The sequence below is a fragment of the Oncorhynchus masou genome, unplaced genomic scaffold (assembly GCF_036934945.1).
Source record: "Oncorhynchus masou masou isolate Uvic2021 unplaced genomic scaffold, UVic_Omas_1.1 unplaced_scaffold_931, whole genome shotgun sequence".
NCBI classification, from domain to species: domain Eukaryota; kingdom Metazoa; phylum Chordata; class Actinopteri; order Salmoniformes; family Salmonidae; genus Oncorhynchus; species Oncorhynchus masou.
This window is the reverse complement of record NW_027015794.1, coordinates 231,692-243,801: the sequence shown is the minus strand read 5'-3', so window position 1 is coordinate 243,801 and position 12,110 is coordinate 231,692. Positions and strand designations below refer to the sequence as shown.

The window sequence follows — 12,110 nt, the reverse complement described above, 5'->3', positions numbered from 1 at the left end:
GAGTGAAGGAAAAGCAGCCAACAAGTGCTCAGCATATGTGGGAACTCCTTCAAGACTGTTGGAAAAGCATTCCAGGTCAAGCTGGTTGAGAGAATGCCAAGAGTGTGCCAAGCTGTCATCAAGGCAATGGGTGGCTATTTGAAGAAACTCAAAAATTAAATATATTTGAATTTTTTTAAACACTTTTCTTTGGTTACTACATGATTTCATACGTGTTATTTCATAGTTTTGATGTCTTCACTATTATTCTACAATGTAGAAAAGAATACAAATAAAGAGAAACCCTGGAATGAGTAGGTGTTCTAAACCTTTTGACCGGTAGTGTATATTATGTTATATGGTTTTTAGGTAAGACGAACTGATATGATTGTGTATATGGTACATATATACACTGCTCAAAAAAATAAAGGGAATACTTAAACAACACAATGTAAATCCAAGTCAATCACACTTCTGTGAAATCAAACTGTCCACTTAGGAAGCAACACTGATTGACAATAAATTTCACATACTGTTGTGCAAATGGAATAGACAACAGGTGGAAATTATAGGCAATTAGCAAGACACCCCCAATAAAGGAGTGGTTCTGCAGGTGGTGACCACAGACCACTTCTCAGTTCCTATGCTTCGTGGCTGATGTTTTGGTCACTTTTGAATGCTGGCGGTGCTTTCATTCTAGTGGTAGCATGAGACGGAGTCTACAACCCACACAAGTGGCTCAGGTAGTGCAGCTCATCCAGGATGGCACATCAATGCGAGCTGTGGCAAGAAGGTTTGCTGTGTCTATCAGCGTAGTTTCCAGAGCATGGAGGCGCGACCAGGAGACAGGCCAGTACATCAGGAGACGTGGAGGAGGCCGTAGGAGGGCAACAACCCAGCAGCAGGACCGCTATCTCCGCCTTTGTGCAAGGACGAGCAGGAGGAGCACTGCCAGAGCCCTGCAAAATCACCTCCAGCAGGCCACAAATGTGCATGTGTCTGCTCAAACAGTCAGAAACTGGCTCCATGAGGGTGGTATGAGGGCCCGACGTCCACAGGTGGGGGTTGTGCTTACAGCCCAACACCGTGCAGGATGTTTGGCAATAGCCAGAGAACACCAAGATTGGCAAATTCGCCACAGGCGCCCTGTGCTCTTCACAGATAAAAGCAGGTTCACACTGAGCACACGTGACAGAGTCTGGAGACGCCGTGGAGAACGTTCTGCTGCCTGCAACATCCTCCAGCATGACCGGTTTGGCGGTGGGTCAGTCATGGTGTGGGGTGGCATTTCTTTGGGGAGCCGCACAGCCCTCCATGTGCTCGCCAGAGGTAGCCTGACTGCCATTAGGTACCGAGATGAGATCCTCAGACCCCTTGTGAGACCATATGCTCGTGCGGTTGGCCCTGGGTTCCTCCTAATGCAAGACAATGCTAGACCTCATGTGGCTGGAGTGTGTCAGCAGTTCCTGCAAGAGGAAAGCATTGATGCTATGGACTGGCCCGCCCGTTCCCCAGACCTGAATCCAATTGAGCACATTTGGGACATCATGTCTCACTCCATTCACCAACGCCACGTTGCACCACACACTGTCCAGGAGTTGGCGGATACTTTAGTCCAGGTCTGGGAGGAGATCCCTCAGGAGACCATCCGCCACCTCATCAGGAGCATGCCCAGGTGTTTTTGGGAGATCATACTGGCACGTGGAGGCCACACACACTACTGAGCCTCATTTTGACTTGTTTTAAGGACATTACATCAAAGTTGGATCAGCCTGTAGTGTGGTTTTCCACTTTAATTTTGAGTGTCACTCCAAATCCAGACCTCCATGGGTTGATAAAAATTATCAATGGAAATCAAATTTATGTAATATTGTTGTCAGCACATTCAACTATGTAAAGAAAAAAGTATTTAATAAGAATATTTCATTCATTCAGATCTAGGATGTGTTATTTTAGCGTTCCCTTTATTTTTTTGGAGCAGTGTATATAAATTCCTGAAGAAGTTGGAATTAAAGTTAGAGACTAATTTGGGATTGTCTGTGATGAGACCATTGATATTTAATTGTTAAATTGTATTATTTTTAAGAGTGGTCTTTTTCTAACCTGAAAAAAACAAGATGAATTTTGTTCATCCTCCTCCAGCCACTTCTTCCCAGATCTGACAAAGGCTCCCTCTGCTTTCAGTTTATACATATCATCCAACTTGTGTTGTAGCTCAAACAGAACAGATTTGTCCTCCTCTGAGAGACTTTCAACAGACTTTTGAACGAGACAGGTGATCTTTGTAATGATACTTTCTTCAACTCTCCTCGTCTTGGTAAGAATATTGTCATATATTCTTAAATATTTTCCAACCTCATATTTAAAAGGCTGCTAGGATATGAACACAGTAGCACAGACTACATCCATATGACGTTGAGAAATAGTGCATTGTGGGAAGTTTAGAAGACACCCTGGAAATAAGTTAATAAATACATAATAATGCAAAAACATAAGTGTTTGTTCTTATAGGTAACCAGATCGTGACCACAACTAAGTTACTAACTTTAACTAATGTACTAAGTCTTCAACCACACAGTGTGGTAACATTGGGGAGTAAAAATTCCCTAATTTCTTCTAATTTCTTCTCACGCTTTAACTTGTCTGAAAATTAAATATTAATTTTATCTCAACTGCATTACCCACTCCAGTCAGCAGATGGCGATCTGAGACTTTAAGGCGATGCTGCAGGTGTGACGTATAATCTAGTAGACGGAACGCTTTTTTCAACAGCAGCAACAGTTAGTCAGACAGCTCGGTAGCTTGCTAGACTAAATAGATGAACCAATAAAGACGCTTTCGTGTATATTAGCCACTCTCTTTTAAACACGCCTGTGTCGTCTAGCGTTAGTTCCCTTTACTTGCTATAATGACCAATTGTTGGGTTGTTACTAGAAGGGTACATCATTATAATGACATGTAAACACCAATGTCTTCAATATTATTCTACAATGTAGAAAATACTCGAAATAAAGAAAAACTCTGGAAAGAGTAGGTGTGTCCAAACTTCACTGGTATTGTGTATATACAGTACAACGTCAAAGGTTTGGGCATACCTACTCATTACAGGCCTTTTCTTTATTTTGACTACAGAGTGATGGAGGGCTGCTGCAGATGACCTGGTTTCCACAATCAACCCGAGTGAGATGGTTTAGGATGAGTTGGACCGCAGAGTGAAAGAAAAGCAGCCAACAAATGCTCAGCATATGTGGGAACTCATTTAAGACCGTTGGAAAAACATCCCAGGTGAAACTGGCTGAGAGAATGCCAAGAGTGTGCAAAGCTTATTTTCTATATTTTTTTTGTTTAACACTTTTTCATTACAACATGATTCAATATGTGTTATGTTCATAGTTTTAGTTGTCTTCACTAGTATTCTACAATGTAGAAAATAGTAAAAATAGAGAAACCCTTGAATGAGGAGGTGTGTCCAAACTTTGGACTGGTCCTGTATACACATACATGAACTCAGCAAAAAAAAAGAAAATGTCCCTTTTCAGGACCCTGTCTTTCAAAGACAATTCATAAAAATCCAAATGACTTCACACATCTTCATAGTAAAGAGTTTAAACATAGTTTCCCATGCTTGTTCAATGAACCATAACCAATTAATGAACATGCACCTGTGGAACGGTCGTTAAGACACTAACAGCTTACAGACGGTAGGCAATTAAAAGGTCACAGTTATGAAAACTAAGGACACTAAAGAGGCCTTTCTACTGACTCTAAAAAACACCAAAAGAAAGACGTCCCAGGGTCCCTGCTCATCTGCGTGAACATGCCTTAGGCATGCTGCAAGGAGGCATGAGGACTGCAGATGTGGCCAGGGCAATAAATTGCAATGCCTGTATTGTGAGACGCCTAAGACAGCGCTACAGGGAGACAGGACGTACACAGCTGATCATCCTCGCAGTGGCAGACCACGTGTAATGTCAATGTTCTGCCAAGGCCAGCGAAAAGCCCAGGTCTCAATCCCATTGAGCACGTCTGGGACCTGCTGGATCGGAGGGTGAGGGCTTGGGCAATTCCCCCCAGAAATGTCTACAGTACTTAATGCAGCTGCTGGCCACACCAGATACTGACTGTTACTTTTGATTATTTTGATCCCCCCCCCCCCCCCCCCTTCGTTCAGGGACACATTCAATTTCTGTTAGTCACATGTCTGTGGAACTTGTTCAGTTGTTGAAACTTGTTATTTTCATACAAATATTTACACATGTTAAGTTTGCTGAAAATAAAGGCAGTTGACAGTGAGCGGAGGTTTCATACGTCACCTTGTCCTAGAGGAATGTACACAGTTATCAGAACGTCACACCAGGAATACACAAAACACAGAACTTATTTTAAGTTTCTAAAATCCCGATTGGATTTCGAAAAAACGATTGGAATCATTCCCCTGTTTGACCGCTAGGTTTATGGGTATTGTGACTCCAACTGTGGTACTTCATGTGAGCGATTCAATGTGTGACAGAGATGAAAATCTCCTCTAGAAACTTAGAAAGAGGGGGAATCTAATAGCAACAACCAGGATGGGTTGTTAACCTGTCCAGGATGGGTTGTTAACCTGTCCAGGATGGGTTGTTAACATGTCCAACATGGGTTGTTAACATGACCAAGATGGGTTGATAACATGACCAAGATGGGTTGATAACATGACCAAGATGGGTTGATAACATGACCAAGATGGGTTGATAACATGACCAAGATGGGTTGATAACATGACCAAGATGGGTTGATAACATGACCAGGATGGGTTGATAACATGACCAAGATGGGTTGATAACATGACCAAGATGGGTTGATAACATGACCAAGATGGGTTGATAACATGACCAAGATGGGTTGATAACATGACCAAGATGGGTTGATAACATGACCAAGATGGGTTGATAACATGACCAAGATGGGTTGATAACATGACCAAGATGGGTTGATAACATGACCAAGATGGGTTGTTAACATGACCAGGATGGGTTGTTAACATGACCAGGATGGGTTGTTAACATGACCAGGATGGGTTGTTAACACGACAAGGATGGGTTGATAATATGGGTTGGTGATATGGGTTGATGCTATGACCAGGATGGGTTGATAATACGACCAGGATGGGTTGATAATACGACCAGGATGGGTTGATAATATGGGTTGGTGATATGGGATGATGCTATGACCAGGATGGGTTGATACGACAACCAGGATGGGTTGTTAACATGACCAGGATGGGTTGATAACATGACCAGGATGGGTTGATAATACGACCAGGATGGGTTGATAATATGGGTTGGTGATATGGGTTGATGCTATGACCAGGATGGGTTGTTAACATGACCAGGATGGGTTGATAATATGGGTTGGTGATATGGGTTGATGCTATGACCAGGATGGGTTGAAACTACAACCAGGATGGGTTGTTAACATGACCAGAATGGGTTGATAATACGACCGGGATGGCTTCTGGACAATGAAAGAAAGTTGATATGGAAACCAATAGAACAGTAGAGAAATGCTGGTTAATGACTTCAGGAAGTCTAAAATAATTGATGATTTTTATAGTGGAGATCAAGTTTATCAATTGCACGACCACTCAGTATATAGATGCTACACCACCACCACCCAGTATATAGATGATACACACTACCACCACCACCCAGTATATAGATGATACACCACCACCACCACCACCCAGTATATAGATGATACACACCACCACCCAGTATATAGATGATACACCACCACCACCCAGTATATAGATGATACACCACCACCACCACCCAGTATATAGATACACCACCACCACCCAGTATATAGATGATACACCACCACCACCCAGTATATAGATGATACACACCACCACCACCCAGTATATAGATGATACACACCACCACCCAGTATATAGATGATACACCACCACCACCCAGTATATAGATGATACACACCACCACCACCCAGTATATAGATGATACACCACCACCACCACCCAGTATATAGATGATACACCACCACCACCCAGTATATAGATGATACACACCACCACCACCCAGTATATAGATGATACACACCACTACCACCCAGTATATAGATGATACACCACCACCACCACCCAGTATATAGATGATACACTACCATCACCCAGTATATAGATGATACACACCACCACCCAGTATATAGATGATACACCACCACCCAGTATATAGATGATACACCACCACCACCACCCAGTATATAGATGATACACCACCACCACCACCCAGTATATAGATGATACACCACCACCACCACCCAGTATATAGATGATACACCACCACCACCCAGTATATAGATGATACACCACCACCACCACCCAGTATATAGATGATACACCACCACCACCCAGTATATAGATGATACACAACACCACCCAGTATATAGATGATACACCACCACCACCCAGTATATATATGATACACCACCACCACCCAGTATATAGATGATACACCGCCACCACCACCACCCAGTATATAGATGATACACCACCACCACCCAGTATATAGATGATACACCACCACCACCCAGTATATAGATGATACACACCACCACCCAGTATATAGATGATACACACCACCACCCAGTATATAGATGATACACCACCACCACCCAGTATATAGATGATATACCACCACCACCACCCAGTATATAGATGATACACCACCCCACCACCACCCAGTATATAGATGATACACACCACCACCACCCAGTATATAGATGATACACACCACCACCACCACCCAGTATATAGATGATACACACCACCACCCAGTATATAGATGATACACACCACCACCCAGTATATAGATGATACACACCACCACCCAGTATATAGATGATACACACCACCACCCAGTATATAGATGATACACACCACCACCCAGTATATAGATGATACACCACCACCACCCAGTATATAGATGATACACAACACCACCCAGTATATAGATGATACACACCACCACCCAGTATATAGATGATACACACCACCACCCAGTATATAGATGATACACCACCACCACCATCACCACCCAGTATATAGATGATACACCACCCCACCACCACCCAGTATATAGATGATACACACCACCACCCAGTATATAGATGATACACACCACCACCCAGTATATAGATGATACACCACCACCACCATCACCACCCAGTATATAGATGATACACCACCCAGTATATAGATGATACACACCACCACCCAGTATATAGATGATACACCACCACCACCATCACCACCCAGTATATAGATGATACACCACCACCACCACCACCCAGTATATAGATGATACACCACCCCACCACCACCCAGTATATAGATGATACACACCACCACCACCCAGTATATAGATGATACACACCACCACCACCCAGTATATAGATGATACACACCACCACCACCCAGTATATAGATGATACACCACCACCACCACCCAGTATATAGATGCTACACACCACCACCACCACCCAGTATAGAGATGATACACACCACCACCACCACCCAGTATATAGATGATACACCACCACCACCACCACCACCCAGTATATAGATGCTACACACCACCACCACCACCCAGTATATAGATGCTACACACCACCACCACCACCCAGTATATAGATGATACACCACCACCACCACCCAGTATATAGATGATACACCACCACCACCACCCAGTATATAGATGATACACACCACCACCCAGTATATAGATGATACACCACCACCACCACCACCCAGTATATAGATGATACACACCACCACCCAGTATATAGATGATACACACCACCACCCAGTATATAGATGATACACACCACCACCACCACCCAGTATATAGATGATACACACCACCACCCAGTATATAGATGATACACCACCACCACCCAGTATATAGATGATACACAACACCACCCAGTATATAGATGATACACAACACCACCCAGTATATAGATGATACACCACCACCACCCAGTATATAGATGATATACCACCACCACCACCCAGTATATAGATGATACACCACCCCACCACCACCCAGTATATAGATGATACACACCACCACCACCCAGTATATAGATGATACACACCACCACCACCCAGTATATAGATGATACACACAACCCCCAAGTATATAGATGCAACACACCACCACCACCACCACCCAGTATAGAGATGATACACACCACCACCACCACCCAGTATATAGATGATACACCACCACCACCACCACCACCCAGTATATAGATGCTACACACCACCACCACCACCCAGTATATAGATGATACACCACCACCACCCAGTATATAGATGATACACCACCACCACCACCACCCAGTATATAGATGATACACACCACCACCCAGTATATAGATGATACACCACCACCACCACCCAGTATATAGATGATACACACCACCACCCAGTATATAGATGATACACCACCACCACCACCACCCAGTATATAGATGATACACACCACCACCCAGTATATAGATGATACACCACCACCACCCAGTATATAGATGATACCCACCACCACCCAGTATATAGATGATACACACCACCACCCAGTATATAGATGATACACCACCTACACCACCACCCAGTATATAGATGATACACACCACCACCCAGTATATAGATGATACACACCACCACCCAGTATATAGATGATACCCACCACCACCCAGTATATAGATGATACACCACCACCACCCAGTATATAGATACACCACCACCACCCAGTATATAGATGATACACACCACCACCCAGTATATAGATGATACACCACCACCACCACCCAGTATATAGATGATACACACCACCACCCAGTATATAGATGATACACAACACCACCACCACCCAGTATATAGATGATACACACCACCACCACCCAGTATATAGATGATACACACCACCACCCAGTATATAGATGATACACACCACCACCCAGTATATAGATGATACACCACCACCACCACCACCACCCAGTATATAGATGATACACCACCCCACCACCACCCAGTATATAGATGATACACACCACCACCACCACCCAGTATATAGATGATACACACCACCACCCAGTATATAGATGATACACCACCACCACCCCCCAGTATATAGATGATACACCACCCCACCACCACCCAGTATATAGATGATACACACCACCACCACACAGTATATAGATGATACACACCACCACCAAGTATATAGATGATACACACCACCACCACCCAGTATATAGATGCTACACACCACCACCACCACCCAGGATATAGATGATACACACCACCACCACCACCCAGTATATAGATGATACACCACCACCACCACCACCACCCAGTATATAGATGATACACACCACCACCACCCAGTATATAGATGATACACACCACCACCAAGTATATAGATGCTACACACCACCACCACCACCCAGGATATAGATGATACACACCACCACCACCACCCAGTATATAGATGATACACCACCACCACCACCACCCAGGATATAGATGATACACACCACCACCACCACCACCCAGTATATAGATGGTACACACCACCTAGTATATAGATGATACACACCACCACCCAGTATATAGATGATCCACCACCCAGTATATATATATATGATACACCACCACCACCCAGTATATAGATGATACACACCACCACCACCCAGTATATAGATGATACACACCACCACCACCACCCAGTATATAGATGATACACACCACCACCACCACCCAGTATATAGATGATACACCACCCAGTATATATATGATACACCACCACCACCCAGTATATAGATGATACACACCACCACCACCCAGTATATAGATGATACACTACCATCACCCAGTATATAGATGATACACACCACCACCCAGTATATAGATGATACACCACCACCACCACCACCCAGTATATAGATGATACACACCACCACCCAGTATATAGATGATACACCACCACCACCACCACCCAGTATATAGATGATACCCACCACCACCCAGTATATAGATGATACACACCACCACCCAGTATATAGATGATACACACCACCACCCAGTATATAGATGATACACCACCACCACCACCCAGTATATAGATGATACACACCACCACCACCACCACCCAGTATATAGATGATACACACCACCACCCAGTATATAGATGATACACACCACCACACAGTATATAGATGATACACACCACCACCCAGTATATAGATGATACACACCACCACCCAGTATATAGATGATACACACCACCACCCAGTATGTAGATGATACACACCACCACCCAGTATATAGATGATACACACCACCACCCAGTATATAGATGATACACACCACCACCCAGTATATAGATGATACACACCACCACCCAGTATATAGATGATACACACCACCACCCAGTATATAGATGATACACCACCACCACCACCACCACCCAGTATATAGATGATACACACCACCACCCAGTATATAGATGATACACCACCACCACCACCACCCAGTATATAGATGATACCCACCACCACCCAGTATATAGATGATACACACCACCACCCAGTATATAGATGATACACACCACCACCCAGTATATAGATGATACACCACCACCACCACCCAGTATATAGATGATACACACCACCACCACCACCACCCAGTATATAGATGATACACACCACCACCCAGTATATAGATGATACACACCACCACCCAGTATATAGATGATACACCCCACCACCCAGTATATAGATGATACACACCACCACCACCACCCAGTATATAGATGATACACCACCACCACCACCACCCAGTATATAGATGATACACACCACCACCCAGTATATAGATGATACACCACCACCACCACCCAGAATATAGATGATACACCACCACCACCCCCCAGTATATAGATGATACACACCACCACCCAGTATATAGATGATACACACCACCACCCAGTATATAGATGATACACACCACCACCACCACCACCCAGTATATAGATGATACACACCACCACCCAGTATATAGATGATACACCACCACCCAGTATATAGATGATACACACCACCACCACCACCCAGTATATAGATGATACACACCACCACCCAGTATATAGATGATACACACCACCACCCAGTATATAGATGATACACACCACCACCACCACCACCACCCAGTATATAGATGATACACCACCACCACCACCACCCAGTATATAGATGATACACACCACCACCCAGTATATAGATGATACACCACCACCACCACCCAGTATATAGATGATACACACCACCACCCAGTATATAGATGATACACACCACCACCACCACCCAGTATATAGATGATACACACTACCACCACCACCCAGTATATAGATGATAAACACTACCACCACCACCCAGTATATAGATGATACACACCACCACCCAGTATATAGATGATACACACCACCACCACCACCCAGTATATAGATGATACACACCACCACCCAGTATATAGATGATACACACCACCACCCAGTATATAGATGATACACACCACCACCACCACCACCCAGTATATAGATGATACACACCACCACCCAGTATATAGATGATACACCACCACCACCCAGTATATAGATGATACACCACCACCACCCAGTATATAGATGATACACCACCACCACCCAGTATATAGATGATACACCCCACCACCACCCAGTATATAGATGATACACCACCACCACCACCACCACCCAGTATATAGATGATACACCACCACCACCACCACCACCCAGTATATAGATGATACACCACCACCACCCAGTATATAGATGATACACACCACCACCACCCAGTATATAGATGATACACACCACCACCACCACCCAGTATATAGATGATACACCACCACCACCCAGTATATAGATGATACACCACCACCACCCAGTATATAGATGATACACCCCACCACCACCCAGTATATAGATGATACACCACCACCACCCAGTATATAGATGATACACACCACCACCACCCAGTATATAGATGAT

The 12,110-nt window shown here is 44.0% G+C and overlaps 1 protein-coding gene across 2 annotated transcripts in view; it reads right to left on the bottom strand.

Annotated features, from left to right (window-relative positions):
• The window catches only part of LOC135538206 (zinc finger protein 883-like), a 43,674-nt gene that overhangs the window by 11,688 nt on the left and 19,876 nt on the right, over positions 1 to 12,110 (bottom strand). The window lies entirely within an intron of this gene.